We start from the raw sequence: 15,473 nt of genomic DNA, 5'->3' as shown, positions 1-15,473 counted from the left end.
AAAGCCTAAGTACAGTATGTTGAAAAAAAGTCATAAAAAGGTCATAGTATAGCATGTCGAAAAAGTCATAAAAAGGTCATCGTATAGTATGTCGAAAAAGTCATAAAAAGGTCATAGTATAGTATGTCGAAAAAAGTCAAAAAAGTCATCGTATATTATGTTGAAAAAAGTCATAGTATAGTATGTTGAAGAAAGCCTAAGCATAGTATGTTGAAAAAAATTCATAAAAAGGTCATAGTATAATATGTGGAAAAAGTCATAAAAAGGTCATAGTATAGTATGTCGAAAAAAGTTAAAAAAAAGTCATAGTATAGTATTTTGAAAAAAGTCATAGTATAGTATGTTGAAGAAAGCCTAAGTACAGTATGTTGAAAAAAGAAATGAAAATGTCATAGTATAGTATGTCGAAAAAAGTTAAAAAAAAGGTCATCGTATAGTATGTCGAAAAAAGCCTTAAAAAAATCATAGTATAGTATGTTAATGCAGCCTTCATTAGTCCAACAATGACAGATATCTGCATTTAACCCATCACAGAGGAGCAGTGGGAGCAATGTGTCTCGCTCAAGGAAACCTCTGCATGTTGACTGAAGAGGGGTTTGAACCACCAACCTCATGGTTACGGGATGAGCGCTCTACCTGGCGTGCCATAGCCACCCTTTTGAATAAATTCATGAAAAAATTATAGTATAGTATGTCGAATAAAGCCTTAGTGTAGTATGGTGAAAAAAAGGTCATAGTATAGTATGTCGAAAAAAGTCATAAAAAAGTCATAGTATTGTATGTTGAAAAAGTCATAGTATAGTATGTTGAAGAAAGCCTAAGTACAGTATGTTGAAAAAAGTCATGAAAATGTCATAGTATAGTATGTCGAAAAAAGTAAAAAAAAAAAAGGTCATAGTATAGTATGTCGAAAAAAGTCAAAAAAAGTCATAGTATATTATGTTGAAAAAAGTTATAGTATAGTATGTTGAAGAAAGCCTAAGTATAGTATGTTGGAAAAAAAGTCATAAAAAGGTCATAGTATAGTATGTCGAAAAAGTCATAAAAAGATCTTAGCATAGTATGTCGAAAAAAGTCAAAAAAGTAATCGTATAGTATGTCGAAAAAGCCTTAAAAAAGTCATAGTATGTTAATGAAGCCTTCATTAGTCCAACAATGACAAATTACAATTATCTGCATTTAACCCATCACAGAGGAGCAGTGGGATCCCTGGGGGTTAGGTGTCTCTCTCAAGGACACCTCTGCATGATGACTGAAGAGGGGTTCGAACCACCAACCTCGTGGTTAGGGGATGAGCGCTCTACCTGGCGTGCCACAGCCATCATTTTGAATAAATTCATAAAAAAGTCATAGTATAGTATGTCGAATAAAGCCTAAGTGTAGTATGGTGAAAAAAAGGTCATAGTATAGTATGTCGAAAAAAGTTAAAAAAAAGGTCATAGTATAGTATGTCGAAAAAAAAAAGTCATAAAAAAGTCATAGTATTGTATGTTGAAAAAAGTCATAATATAGTATGTTGAAGAAAAGTCATAAAAAGGTCATAGTATAGTATGTCGAAAAAAAAAAAGTCAAAAAAAGGTCATAGTATAGTATGTCGAAAAAAGTAAACAAAAGTCATAGTATAGTATGTTGAAGAAAGCCTAAAAACCCGTGGTTACGGGATGAGCACTCTACCTGGCGTGCCACAGCCACCCTTTTGAATAAATTCATAAAAAAGTCATAGTATAGTATGTCGAATAAAGCTTAAGTGTAGTATGTTGAAAAAAAAAAGGTCATAGTATAGTATGTCGAAAAAAGTTAAAAAAAAGGTCATAGTATAGTATGTCGAAAAAAGTCATAAAAAGTCATAGTATATTATGTTGACAAAAGTCATAGTATAGTATGTTGAAGAAAGCCTAAGTATAGTATGTTGAAAAAAGCCTAAGTACAGTATGTTGAAAAAAAGTCATAAAAAGGTCATAGTATAGCATGTCGAAAAAGTCATTAAAAGGTCATCGTATAGTATGTCGAAAAAGTCATAAAAAGGTCATAGTATAGTATGTCGAAAAAAAGTCAAAAAAGTCATCGTATATTATGTTGAAAAAAGTCATAGTATAGTATGTTGAAGAAAGCCTAAGCATAGTATGTTGAAAAAAAAATAAAAAGGTCATAGTATAATATGTGGAAAAAGTCATAAAAAGGTCATAGTATAGTATGTCGAAAAAGTTAAAAAAAAGTCATAGTATAGTATTTTGAAAAAAGTCATAGTATAGTATGTTGAAGAAAGCCTAAGTACAGTATGTTGAAAAAAGAAATGAAAATGTCATAGTATAGTATGTCGAAAAAGTTAAAAAAAAGGTCATAGTATAGTATGTCGAAAAAAGCCTAAGTACAGTATGTTGAAAAAAGTCATGAAAATGTCATAGTATAGTCTGTCGAAAAAAGTTAAAAAAAAAGGTCATAGTATAGTATGTCGAAAAAAGTCATAAAAAAGTCATAGTATTGTATGTTGAAAAAAGTCATAGTATAGTATGTTGAAGAAAGCCTAAGTACAGTATGTTGAAAAAAGTCATGAAAATGTCATAGTATAGTATGTCGAAAAAGTCAAAAAAAGGTCATAGTATAGTCTGTCGAAAAAAAGTTAAAAAAAAGGTCATAGTATAGTATGTCGAAAAAAGTCATAAAAAAGTCATAGTATTGTATGTTGAAAAAAGTCATAGTATAGTATGTTGAAGAAAGCCTAAGTACAGTTTGTTGAAAAAAGTCATGAAAATGTCATAGTATAGTATGTCGAAAAAAGTTAAAAAAAAGGTCATAGTATAGTATGTCGAAAAAAGTCAAAAAAAGTCATAGTATATTATGTTGAAAAAAGTTATAGTATAGTATGTTGAAGAAAGCCTAAGTATAGTATGTTGGAAAAAAAAGTCATAAAAAGGTCATAGTATAGTATGTCGAAAAAGTCATAAAAAGATCTTAGCATAGTATGTCGAAAAAAGTCAAAAAAGTATTCGTATAGTATGTCGAAAAAAGCCATAGTATGTTAATGAAGCCTTCATTAGTCCAACAATGACAAATTACAATTATCTGCATTTAACCCATCACAGAGGAGCAGTGGGATCCCTGGGAAGCAAATGGGGGTTAGGTGTCTCTCTCAAGGACACCTCTGCATGATGACTGAAGAGGGGTTCGAACCACCAACCTCGTGGTTAGGGGATGAGCGCTCTACCTGGCGTGCCACAGCAATCATTTTGAATAAATTCATAAAAAAGTCATAGTATAGTATGTCGAATAAAGCCTAAGTGTAGTATGGTGAAAAAAAGGTCATAGTATAGTATGTCGAAAAAAGTAAAAAAAAAGGTCATAGTATAGTATGTCGAAAAAAGTAATAAAAAAGTCATAGTATTGTATGTTGAAGAAAGTCATAGTATAGTATGTTGAAGAAAAGCCATAAAAAGGTCATAGTATAGTATGTCGAAAAAAGTCAAAAAAAGGTCATAGTATAGTATGTCGAAAAAGTAAACAAAAGTCATAGTATAGTATGTTGAAAAAAGTCATAGTATAGTATGTTGAAGAAAGCCTAAAAACCCGTGGTTACGGGATGAGCGCTCTACCTGGCGTGCCACAGCCACCCTTTTGAATAAATTCATAAAAAAGTCATAGTATAGTATGTCGAATAAAGCTTAAGTGTAGTATGTTGTCAAAAAAAAAACCCATCATAGTATAGTCTGTCGAAAAAGTTAAAAAAAAAACCTCATAGTATAGTATGTCGAAAAAAGTCAAAACAAAGTCATAGTATAGTATGTTGAAAAAAGTCATAGTATAGTATGTTGAAGAAAGCCTAAGTACAGTTTGTTGAAAAAAGTCATGAAAATGTCATAGTATAGTATGTCGAAAAAAGTAAAAAAAAAAAGGTCATAGTATAGTATGTCGAAAAAAGTCAAAAAAAGTCATAGTATATTATGTTGAAAAAAAAGTTATAGTATAGTATGTTGAAGAAAGCCTAAGTATAGTATGTTGGAAAAAAAGTCATAAAAAGGTCATAGTATAGTATGTCGAAAAAGTCATAAAAAGGTCATAGCATAGTATGTCGAAAAAGTCAAAAAAGTATTCGTATAGTATGTCGAAAAAAAGCCATAGTATGTTAATGAAGCCTTCATTAGTCCAACAATGACAAATTACAATTATCTGCATTTAACCCATCACAGAGGAGCAGTGGGATCCCTGGGAAGCAAATGGGGGTTAGGTGTCTCTCTCAAGGACACCTCTGCATGATGACTGAAGAGGGGTTCGAACCACCAACCTCGTGGTTAGGGGATGAGCGCTCTACCTGGCGTGCCACAGCCATCATTTTGAATAAATTCATAAAAAAGTCATAGTATAGTATGTCGAATAAAGCCTAAGTGTAGTATGGTGAAAAAAAGGTCATAGTATAGTCTGTCGAAAAAAGTTAAAAAAAAGGTCATAGTATAGTATGTCGAAAAAAGTAATAAAAAAGTCATAGTATTGTATGTTGAAAAAAGTCATAGTATAGTATGTTGAAGAAAAGTCATAAAAAGGTCATAGTATAGTATGTCGAAAAAGTCAAAAAAGGTCATAGTATAGTATGTCGAAAAAAGTAAACAAAAGTCATAGTATAGTATGTTGAAAAAAGTCATAGTATAGTATGTTGAAGAAAGCCTAAAAACCCGTGGTTACGGGATGAGCGCTCTACCTGGCGTGCCACAGCCACCCTTTTGAATAAATTCATAAAAAAGTCATAGTATAGTATGTCGAATAAAGCTTAAGTGTAGTATGTTGAAAAAAAGGTCATAGTATAGTATGTCGAAAAAGTCAAAAAAAGGTCATAGTATAGTATGTCGAAAAAAGTCAAAAAAGTCATAGTATATTATGTTGAAAAAGTCATAGTATAGTATGTTGAAGAAAGCCTAAGTATAGTATGTTGAAAAAAGCCTAAGTACAGTATGTTGAAAAAAAAGTCATAAAAAGGTCATAGTATAGCATGTCGAAAAAGTCATAAAAAGGTCATCGTATAGTATGTCGAAAAAGTCATAAAAAGGTCATAGTATAGTATGTCGAAAAAGTCAAAAAAGTCATCGTATATTATGTTGAAAAAAGTCATAGTATAGTATGTTGAAGAAAGCCTAAGCATAGTATGTCGAAAAAATTCATAAAAAGGTCATAGTATAATATGTGGAAAAAGTCATAAAAATGTCATAGTATAGTATGTCGAAAAAGTTAAAAAAGTCATAGTATAGTATTTTGAAAAAAGTCATAGTATAGTATGTTGAAGAAAGCCTAAGTACAGTATGTTGAAAAAAGAAATGAAAATGTCATAGTATAGTATGTCGAAAAAAAAGTTAAAAAAAAGGTCATAGTATAGTATGTCGAAAAAAGCCTAAGTACAGTATGTTGAAAAAAGTCATGAAAATGTCATAGTATAGTCTGTCGAAAAAAGTTAAAAAAAGGTCATAGTATAGTATGTCGAAAAAAGTCATAAAAAAGTTATAGTATTGTATGTTGAAAAAAGTCATAGTATAGTATGTTGAAGAAAGCCTAAGTACAGTATGTTGAAAAAAGTCATGAAAATGTCATAGTATAGTATGTCGAAAAAAGTAAAAAAAAAAAGGTCATAGTATAGTATGTCGAAAAAAAGTCAAAAAAAGTCATAGTATATTATGTTGAAAAAAGTTATAGTATAGTATGTTGAAGAAAGCCTAAGTATAGTATGTTGGAAAAAAAGTCATAAAAAGGTCATAGTATAGTATGTCGAAAAAGTCATAAAAAGGTCATAGCATAGTATGTCGAAAAAAGTCAAAAAAGTAATCGTATAGTATGTCGAAAAAAGCCTTAAAAAAGTCATAGTATGTTAATGAAGCCTTCATTAGTCCAACAATGACAAATTACAATTATCTGCATTCAACCCATCACAGAGGAGCAGTGGGATCCCTGGGAAGCAAATGGGGGTTAGGTGTCTTTCTCAAGGACACCTCTGCATGTTGACTGAAGAGGGGTTCGAACCACCAACCTCGTGGTTAGGGGATGAGCACTCTACCTGGCGTGCCACAGCCATCATTTTGAATAAATTCATAAAAAAGTCATAGTATAGTATGTCGAATAAAGCCTAAGTGTAGTATGGTGAAAAAAAGGTCATAGTATAGTCTGTCGAAAAAAAAAGTTAAAAAAAGGTCATAGTATAGTATGTCGAAAAAAGTCATAAAAAAGTCATAGTATTGTATGTTGAAAAAAGTCATAGTATAGTATGTTGAAGAAAAGTCATAAAAAGGTCATAGTATAGTATGTCGAAAAAAGTCAAAAAAAAAAAGTCATAGTATAGTATGTCGAAAAAAGTAAACAAAAGTCATAGTATAGTATGTTGAAAAAAGTCATAGTATAGTATGTTGAAGAAAGCCTAAGTACAGTATGTTGAAAAAAAGTCATAAAAAGGTCATAGTATAGTATGTCGAAAAAAGCCTTAAAAAAGTCATCGTATATTATGTTGAAGAAAGCCTAAGCATAGTATGTTGAAAAAAATTCATAAAAAGGTCATAGTATAATATGTGGAAAAAGTCATAAAAAGGTCATAGTATAGTATGTCGAAAAAAGTAAAAAAAAAAAGTCATAGTATAGTATGTTGAAAAAAAAAAGTCATAGTATAGTATGTTGAAGAAAGCCTAAGCATAGTATGTTGAAAAAAATTCATAAAAAGGTCATAGTATAATATGTGGAAAAAGTCATAAAAAGGTCATAGTATAGTATGTCGAAAAAAGTTAAAAAAAAGTCATAGTATAGTATGTTGAAAAAAGTCATAGTATAGTATGTTGAAGAAAGCCTAAGTACAGTATGTTGAAAAAAGAAATGAAAATGTCATAGTATAGTATGTCGAAAAAAGTTAAAAAAAAGGTCATAGTATAGTATGTCGAAAAAGCCTAAGTACAGTATGTTGAAAAAAGTCATGAAAATGTCATAGTATAGTCTGTCGAAAAAAGTTAAAAAAAGGTCATAGTATAGTATGTCGAAAAAAGTCATAAAAAAGTCATAGTATTGTATGTTGAAAAAAAGTTATAGTATAGTATGTTGAAGAAAGCCTAAGTACAGTATGTTGAAAAAAGTCATGAAAATGTCATAGTATAGTATGTCGAAAAAGTCAAAAAAAAAGGTCATAGTATAGTCTGTCGAAAAAAGTTAAAAAAAAGGTCATAGTATAGTATGTCGAAAAAAGTCATAAAAAAGTCATAGTATTGTATGTTGAAAAAAGTCATAGTATAGTATGTTGAAGAAAGCCTAAGTACAGTATGTTGAAAAAAGTCATGAAAATGTCATAGTATAGTATGTCGAAAAAAGTCAAAAAAAAAAGTCATAGTATATTATGTTGAAAAAAGTTATAGTATAGTATGTTGAAGAAAGCCTAAGTACAGTATGTCGAAAAAAGTCATTAAAAGGTCATAGTATAGTATGTCGAAAAAGTCATAAAAAGGTCATAGCATAGTATGTCGAAAAAAGTCAAAAAAGTAATCGTATAGTATGTCGAAAAAGCCTTAAAAAAGTCATAGTATGTTAATGAAGCCTTCATTAGTCCAACAATGACAAATTACAATTATCTGCATTCAACCCATCACAGAGGAGCAGTGGGATCCCTGGGAAGCAAATGGGGGTTAGGTGTCTCTCTCAAGGACACCTCTGCATGTTGACTGAAGTGGGGTTCGAACCACCAACCTCGTGGTTAGGGGATGAGCGCTCTACCTGGCGTGCCACAGCCACCGTTTTGAATAAATTCATAAAAAAGTCATAGTATAGTATGTCGAATAAAGCCTAAGTGTAGCATGGTGAAAAAAAGGTCATAGTATAGTCTGTCGAAAAAAGTTAAAAAAAAGGTCATAGTATAGTATGTCGAAAAAAGTCATAAAAAAGTCATAGTATTGTATGTTGAAAAAAGTCATAGTATAGTATGTTGAAGAAAAGTCATAAAAAGGTCATAGTATAGTATGTCGAAAAAAGTCAAAAAAAGGTCATAGTATAGTATGTCGAAAAAAAGTAAACAAAAGTCATAGTATAGTATGTTGAAAAAAGTCATAGTATAGTATGTTGAAGAAAGCCTAAGTACAGTATGTTGAAAAAAGTCATAAAAAGGTCATAGTATAGTATGTCGAAAAAAGCCTTAAAAAAGTCATCGTATATTATGTTGAAGAAAGCCTAAGCATAGTATGTTGAAAAAAATTCATAAAAAGGTCATAGTATAATATGTGGAAAAAGTCATAAAAAGGTCATAGTATAGTATGTCGAAAAAAGTAAAAAAAAAAAGTCATAGTATAGTATGTTAAAAAAAGAAATAGTATAGTATGTTGAAGAAAGCCTAAAAACAGTATGTTGAAAAAAGAAATGAAAATGTCATAGTATAGTATGTCGAAAAAAGTAAAAAAAAGTCATAATATATTGTGTTGAAAAAAAGTCATAGTATAGTATGTTGAAGAAAGCCTAAGTATAGTATGTTGAAAAAAGCCTAAGTCATAGTATGTTGAAAAAAAGTCATAAAAGGTCATAGTATAGTATGTCGAAAAAGTCATAAAAAGGTCATCGTATGACGAAAAAAAGCCTTAGTATAGTATGTTAATGAAGCCTTCATTAGTCCAACAATGACAGATATCTGCATTTAATCCATCACAGAGGAGCAGTGGGAGCAATGTGTCTCGCTCAAGGAAACCTCTGCATGTTGACTGAAGAGGGGTTTGAACCACCAACCTCATGGTTACAGGATGAGCGCTCTACCTGGCGTGCCACAGCCACCCTTTTGAATAAATTCATAAAAAAGTCATAGTATAGTATGTCGAATAAAGCCTAAGTGTAGTATGGTGGAAAAAAAAGGTCATAGTATAGTCTGTCGAAAAAGTTAAAAAAAAGGTCATAGTATAGTATGTCGAAAAAAGTCATAAAAAAGTCATAGTATTGTATGTTGAAAAAAGTCATAGTATAGTATGTTGAAGAAAGCCTAAGTACAGTATGTTGAAAAAAGTCATGAAAATGTCATAGTATAAAATGTCAAAGGACACCTATGTATGTCGAAAAAAGTAAAAAAAAAAGGTCATAGTATAGTATGTCGAAAAAAGTCAAAAAAAGTCATAGTATATTATGTTGAAAAAAGTTATAGTATAGTATGTTGAAGAAAGCCTAAGTACAGTATGTCGAAAAAGTCATAAAAAGGTCATAGTATAGTATGTTGAAAAAAGCCATTGTCTAGTATGTTAATGAAGCCTTCATTAGTCCAACAATGACAAATTACAATTATCTGCATTTAACCCATCACAGAGGAGCAGTGGGATCCCTGGGAAGCAAATGGGGGTTAGGTGTCTCTCTCAAGGACACCTCTGCATGATGACTGAAGAGGGTTCGAACCACCAACCTCGTGGTTAGGGGATGAGCGCTCTACCTGGCGTGCCACAGCCATCATTTTGAATAAATTCATAAAAAAGTCATAGTATAGTATGTCGAATAAAGCCTAAGTGTAGTATGGTGAAAAAAAGGTCATAGTATAGTATGTCGAAAAAAGTTAAAAAAAAGGTCATAGTATAGTATGTCGAAAAAAGTAAAAAAAAGTCATAGTATTGTATGTTGAAACAAGTCATAGTATAGTATGTTGAAGAAAAGTCATAAAAAGGTCATAGTATAGTATGTCGAAAAAAGTCAAAAAAAGGTCATAGTATAGTATGTCGAAAAAAGTAAACAAAAGTCATAGTATAGTATGTTGAAAAAAGTCATAGTATAGTATGTTGAAGAAAGCCTAAAAACCCGTGGTTACGGGATGAGCGCTCTACCTGGCGTGCCACAGCCACCCTTTTGAATAAATTCATAAAAAGGTCATAGTATAGTATGTCGAAAAAAGTTAAAAAAAAGGTCATAGTATAGTATGTCGAAAAAAGTCAAAAAAAGTCATAGTATATTATGTTGAAAAAAGTCATAGTATAGTATGTTGAAGGAAGCCTAAGTATAGTATGTTGAAAAAAGCCTAAGTACAGTATGTTGAAAAAAAGTCATAAAAAGGTCATAGTATAGCATAGCATGTCGAAAAGTCAGTCATAAAAAGGTCATCGTATAGTATGTCGAAAAAGTCATAAAAAGGTCATAGTATAGTATGTCGAAAAAAGTCAAAAAAGTCATCGTATATTATGTTGAAAAAAGTCATAGTATAGTATGTTGAAGAAAGCCTAAGCATAGTATGTTGAAAAAAATTCATAAAAAGGTCATAGTATAATATGTGGAAAAAGTCATAAAAAGGTCATAGTATAGTATGTCGAAAAAAGTTAAAAGAAAGTCATAGTATAGTATTTTGAAAAAAGTCATAGTATAGTATGTTGAAGAAAGCCTAAGTACAGTATGTCGAAAAAAGTTAAAAAAAAAAGGTCATAGTATAGTATGTCGAAAAAAGTATGTTGAAAAAAGGTCATAGTATAGCCTAAGTATAGTATGTTGAAAAAAAGTCATAAATAGTATCGTATAGTATGTCAAAAAAAGCCTTAAAAAAGTCATAGTATAGTATGTTAATGAAGCCTTCATTAGTCCAACAATGACAAATATCTGCATTTTACCCATCACAGAGGAGCAGTGGGAGCAACTGTGGGTTAGGTGTCTCGCTCAAGGAAACCTCTGCATGTTGACTGAAGAGGGGTTCGAACCATCAACCTCGTGGTTACGGGATGAGCGCTCTACCCGGCGTGCCACAGCCACCCTTTTGAATAAATTCATAAAAAAGTCATAGTATAGTATGTCGAATAAAGCCTAAGTGTAGTATGTTGAAAAAAAGGTCATAGTATAGTATGTCGAAAAAGTAAAAAAAAAAAGGTCATAGTATAGTATGTTGAAAAAAGTTATAGTATAGTATGTTGAAGAAAGCCTAAGTACAGTATGTTGAAAAAAGTCATGAAAATGTCATAGTATAGTATGTCGAAAAAAAAGTCAAAAGAAAGGTCATAGTATAGTATGTCGAAAAAAGTAAAAAAAAGTCATAGTATAGTATGTTAATGAAGCCTTCATTAGTCCAACAATGACAAATTACAATTACATTACATTTACATTACATTACAGTCATTTAGCAGACGCTTTTATCCAAAGCGACTTACAGGAAGTGTATTCAACATAGGTATTCAAGAGAACTATTATCTGCATTTAACCCATCACAGAGGAGCAGTGTGATCCCTGGGGAGCAAATGGGGGTTAGGTGTTTCTCTCAAGGACACCTCTGCATGATGACTGAAGAGGGGTTCGAACCACCAACCTCGTGGTTAGGGGATGAGCGCTCTACCTGGCGTGCCACAGCCACCGTTTTGAATAAATTCATAAAAAAGTCATAGTATAGTATGTCGAAAAAAGTAAAGAAAAGGTCATAGTATAGTATGTCGGAAAAAAAGTCATAAAAAGGTCATAGTATAGTATGTCGAAAAAAGTCAAAAAAATCATTGTATAGTATGTTGAAGAAAGCCTTAAAAAAGTCATAGTATAGTACGTTAATATTAATGAAGCCTTCATTAGTCCAACAATGACAAATTACATTTATCTGCATTTAACCCATCACAGAGGAGCAGTGGGATGCCTGGGGAGCAAATGGGGGTTAGGTGTCTTGCTCAAGGACACCTCTGCATGTTGACTGAAGAGGGGTTCAAACCACCAACCTCGTGGTTACGGGATGAGCGCTCTACCTGGCGTGCCACAGCCACCCTTTTGAATGAATTCATAAAAAAGTCAGAGTATAGTATGTCGAATAAAGCCTAAGTGTAATATATTGAAAAAAAGGTCATAGTATAGTATGTCGAAAAAAGTAAAAAAAAGGTCATAGTATAGTATGTTGAAAAAAGTCATAGTATAGTATGTTGAAGAAAAGTCATAAAAAGGTCATAGTATAGTATGTCGAAAAAAGTAAAAAAAAAAGGTCATAGTATAGTATGTCAAAAAAAGTTAAAAAAAAGGTCATAGTATAGTATGGCGAAAAAAAAAAAAAAGTCATAGTATAGTAAGTTGAAAAAAGTCATAGTATAGTATGTCGAAAAAAGCCTAAGTATAGTATGTTGAAAAAAAGTCATATAAAGGTCATAATATAGTATGTCGAAAAAAGTCATAGTATAGTATGTCAAAAAAAGTCATAAAAAAGAAATAGTATAGTATGTTGAATAAAGTCATAAAAAAGTCATAGTATAGTATGTTGAATAAAGTCATAGTATAGTATATTGAACAGGCCTAAGTATAGTATGTTGAAAAAAATCATATAAAAAAGGTCATAGTATAGTATGTTGAATAAAGTCATAAAAAAGTAATAGTATAGCATGTCGAAAAAGTCATAAAAAGGTCATAGTATAGTATGTCGAAAAAAGTAATAAAAAAGCCATAGTATAGTATGTCAAAAAAAGTCACAAAAAGGTCAGAGTATTGTATGTTGAATACAGTCATAAAAAGGTCATAGTATAGTATGTTGAAAAAAGTCATAAAAAAGCCATAGTATAGTCTGTCAAAAGTAGTAAAAAAGGCATAGTATAGTATGTTGAAAAAAGTCATTATAGGGTATGTAGAAAAAAGTCATGACAAAAGTCATGGTTTAGTATGTTGAAGAAAGTCATGAAAAAAGTAATAGTATAGTATATTGAAAAATTCTTTAATTAGCAACTTTAAAATATCATGGAACTCTGTAATAAGGGTTTTCCTCTTTTTTCCATCCTCCTCTCTTGCGTCCCATCTCATTTGATTAATCATTCTTTCCAACTGTTTCTCACCGTTAATCCTCAGTATCAGTTTATTTTCTCTCAGGCAACTCTGCCACCCACCACCTGCTTCCACAATATGACTCAAACTTCTTGGTCTTGATCAGGTTGCCCACATCAGAGCTCCTCCAGGTTCTGCTCCCAAGTCATGGATCACGTGACTCTGGAGTCCTCAGCAAAAACTCAATTTAATTAATATTGCACCCTGTTCAGATTATTGCTTTACGCTTCTCCTACACAAACTGTCACTTAATGCAAAAAGCTCCTGCTGAATCCTAAAAATACATAAATGATAAATGAGAGAAACTGAGAGATGAAGGGAGCAAAAGGGGGTTGAATGGGAGGGAAAATGAAGGATATAGAGAGGGATTGTCTCCTCCAAAGCCTATTAATATTAAGCATTTACAGCTTAAGATACACATTGGAAGGTCAGTCAAGGAGGCATGAACCAGGATATTACTGACACACTTTTTAAGACAGAATGATTGCAGATGTGTGAGCTACCTTATTTGGCTGTATAGGACAGCTCTACAGCTGAGGTAATGTGCTTTTAACACAAATTAAACAAGGACAATTGTTTCCCCTCTCAGCTGATCATATGACTGTCCAGCAACTCGGGTTCCTGTTTAAATATTCACCTTATGTCTGTTGGCATCATCAGCCTTTGTAATTTAAACCCAGGGAGAGAACGTGAATGCAATTGGAGTGCAGTAGTGGGGGTAATTTTGGTTTTAATCCCACGGGAGTTCAGGTTGGTCTCACTCGCTTTAATTAAATAACTTCAGGATAAGACACTACAGTTTCATTGACTTCATTATTAATAATTTAACCTAAAGGTCTGACGGTGAAGTCCAGCCACTGGAGAAAAACACAGAAAAAAACACAAAAATACGTTCGCAAAGTTCAGTAATGATCAGTTCAGTCAATTCAATTTACTTCATTAAAACAGCAATGTCTGATAATGGAAGTGAGAACATCCATTTGCAATTGCCTGTCAGAATTGTTTCATGTCAAACAAATTTACGTGGTTTAATTCCAAAGTGAATCAATTTCCTGCATTGATGTTAACTAATAGTGACTTCACCCATACTGGCTGTGGCCCCAGGTCGCTTTGTATCTGTAGGTGCTGGTCGATGTTAGCATACATTGGGGAGTTTATTATCTGCAGTGTGTACCCCACATCCTTATCACTGAGATCAGTATGTAGAGATGATGTTAAAGGTGGAGTGTGAGTCTGAGAAAAATCCACACTTGTTAAATTACCATGACTTGATATGGTAATATCACACCTAACCTGTTTGATGCAATTCAAATTTGTTTGGGTTGGTGCGAAAGCTGTCAATCAAACTCTGGTGCAGACCGGATTGGTCTCGGACCAATCAAATGCTAGTGTGGTTTGTTTGTGGTATGAAAGTAAAAAAAGGCCAACCACAGGATTTTGTGATGGTAGAGTTGGTAACATCAATTCAAAAGTTAAATCCATTTTAAATCCATCTGTCATTCATGGTAACTGTCAAGGACAAGATCTTTATGATTATTCAAGATCATTTAGTTACCATGGTAATACATATGCCAGCAAGTATAAACTGAGATTTTCTCTGAGCAATCACAAAAATAAAAAAGGAGTTTAAACAGAGGTGTGTTTCGCTTTTATCCCTCTCTGTGCATTTTGGCAGAACCTCAATAGAACAAAGTTATTACAGTATTACCACCTAATATTATGAGTACAAAACACCTCTGTTTCAACATGTCCATCATTATTCACTGCACACTATTGATGTCTTCATATTTTCTTCAGTAATGGCAATTTTGCCATTCATTAAAAATCAGATATCAAATATATTATTAGCAGTAGTATAATAGTTTGGACCTATGAAGAAGAATTAACAAAGATAAGACAACGGGTATTTTTGTAAGCACTTTTTTTCTGTAATGTCACACTCTCCAAAAAGTGTTCGCAGCCAGGGAAAAGTGGGAGGTTTGGAAATTAGATTCTCTACCCCAAATTAACAGCCACACAGTGTGTGTGAGTATGTATACACACTTATGCATCAAAACACAAAAAGATGAATGAAAAAGCGAAACTTCAATTGCTTTAATTAAAAACTACCAACCTTTCAAAAAAAAAAATGATGCAGTAGTCGGAATAACAGTTGATGAACATTTATGCCAGTTCAAAAAGTGACTGTGACCTACCATTAATATGGCCGTTCCTGGTAGTAAGGAACGGCATCAATATCAGGAGTGACTAATGCTGGAGACATTATTGCTATAGTTAGAACCTCATCTGTGCTAAATATGCAAATATCAAATAAAGAACAGTTCCTCACAAGTATATTGTGTCCATAAAACACACGTTTCACATTTCCAGTTTTCATTTTATCCCTTTTTATTTTACACAACATAACAACACAGTACATGTTGTCTTTTTCTGTACAGAAGCTTTCCGGGAGCTTGTGACCAACACAGGCTGTAGTATACCAATGTCAGTGAAAAGCTCACAGGGTTTTGATGTGTTTTATTTTTTTTTTCATTCTTCCCTTTAAAAAATATCAATTTCATAAGAGGTCCGTTAAAGTCTGTTTGTTACTTTCTGTCTCAGTTTGTGTCTGTCTGTATGTCAAGAGACGTCTGTACTCCTCAGTAGGTAAGAAAGGCTATGTGTGAAATCTCTCTCTTCCTTTTTGTTTGTCCCCCTCCGTCCTAGTCCCTCGGTCAGGGAGCGTGGTGGAGTCCTAAAACTGGATGTATCATCTT

Source organism: Anoplopoma fimbria, chromosome 15 (genome assembly GCF_027596085.1).
Source record: "Anoplopoma fimbria isolate UVic2021 breed Golden Eagle Sablefish chromosome 15, Afim_UVic_2022, whole genome shotgun sequence".
NCBI lineage: Eukaryota > Metazoa > Chordata > Actinopteri > Perciformes > Anoplopomatidae > Anoplopoma > Anoplopoma fimbria.
Note: the sequence above shows the minus strand (reverse complement) of the source record.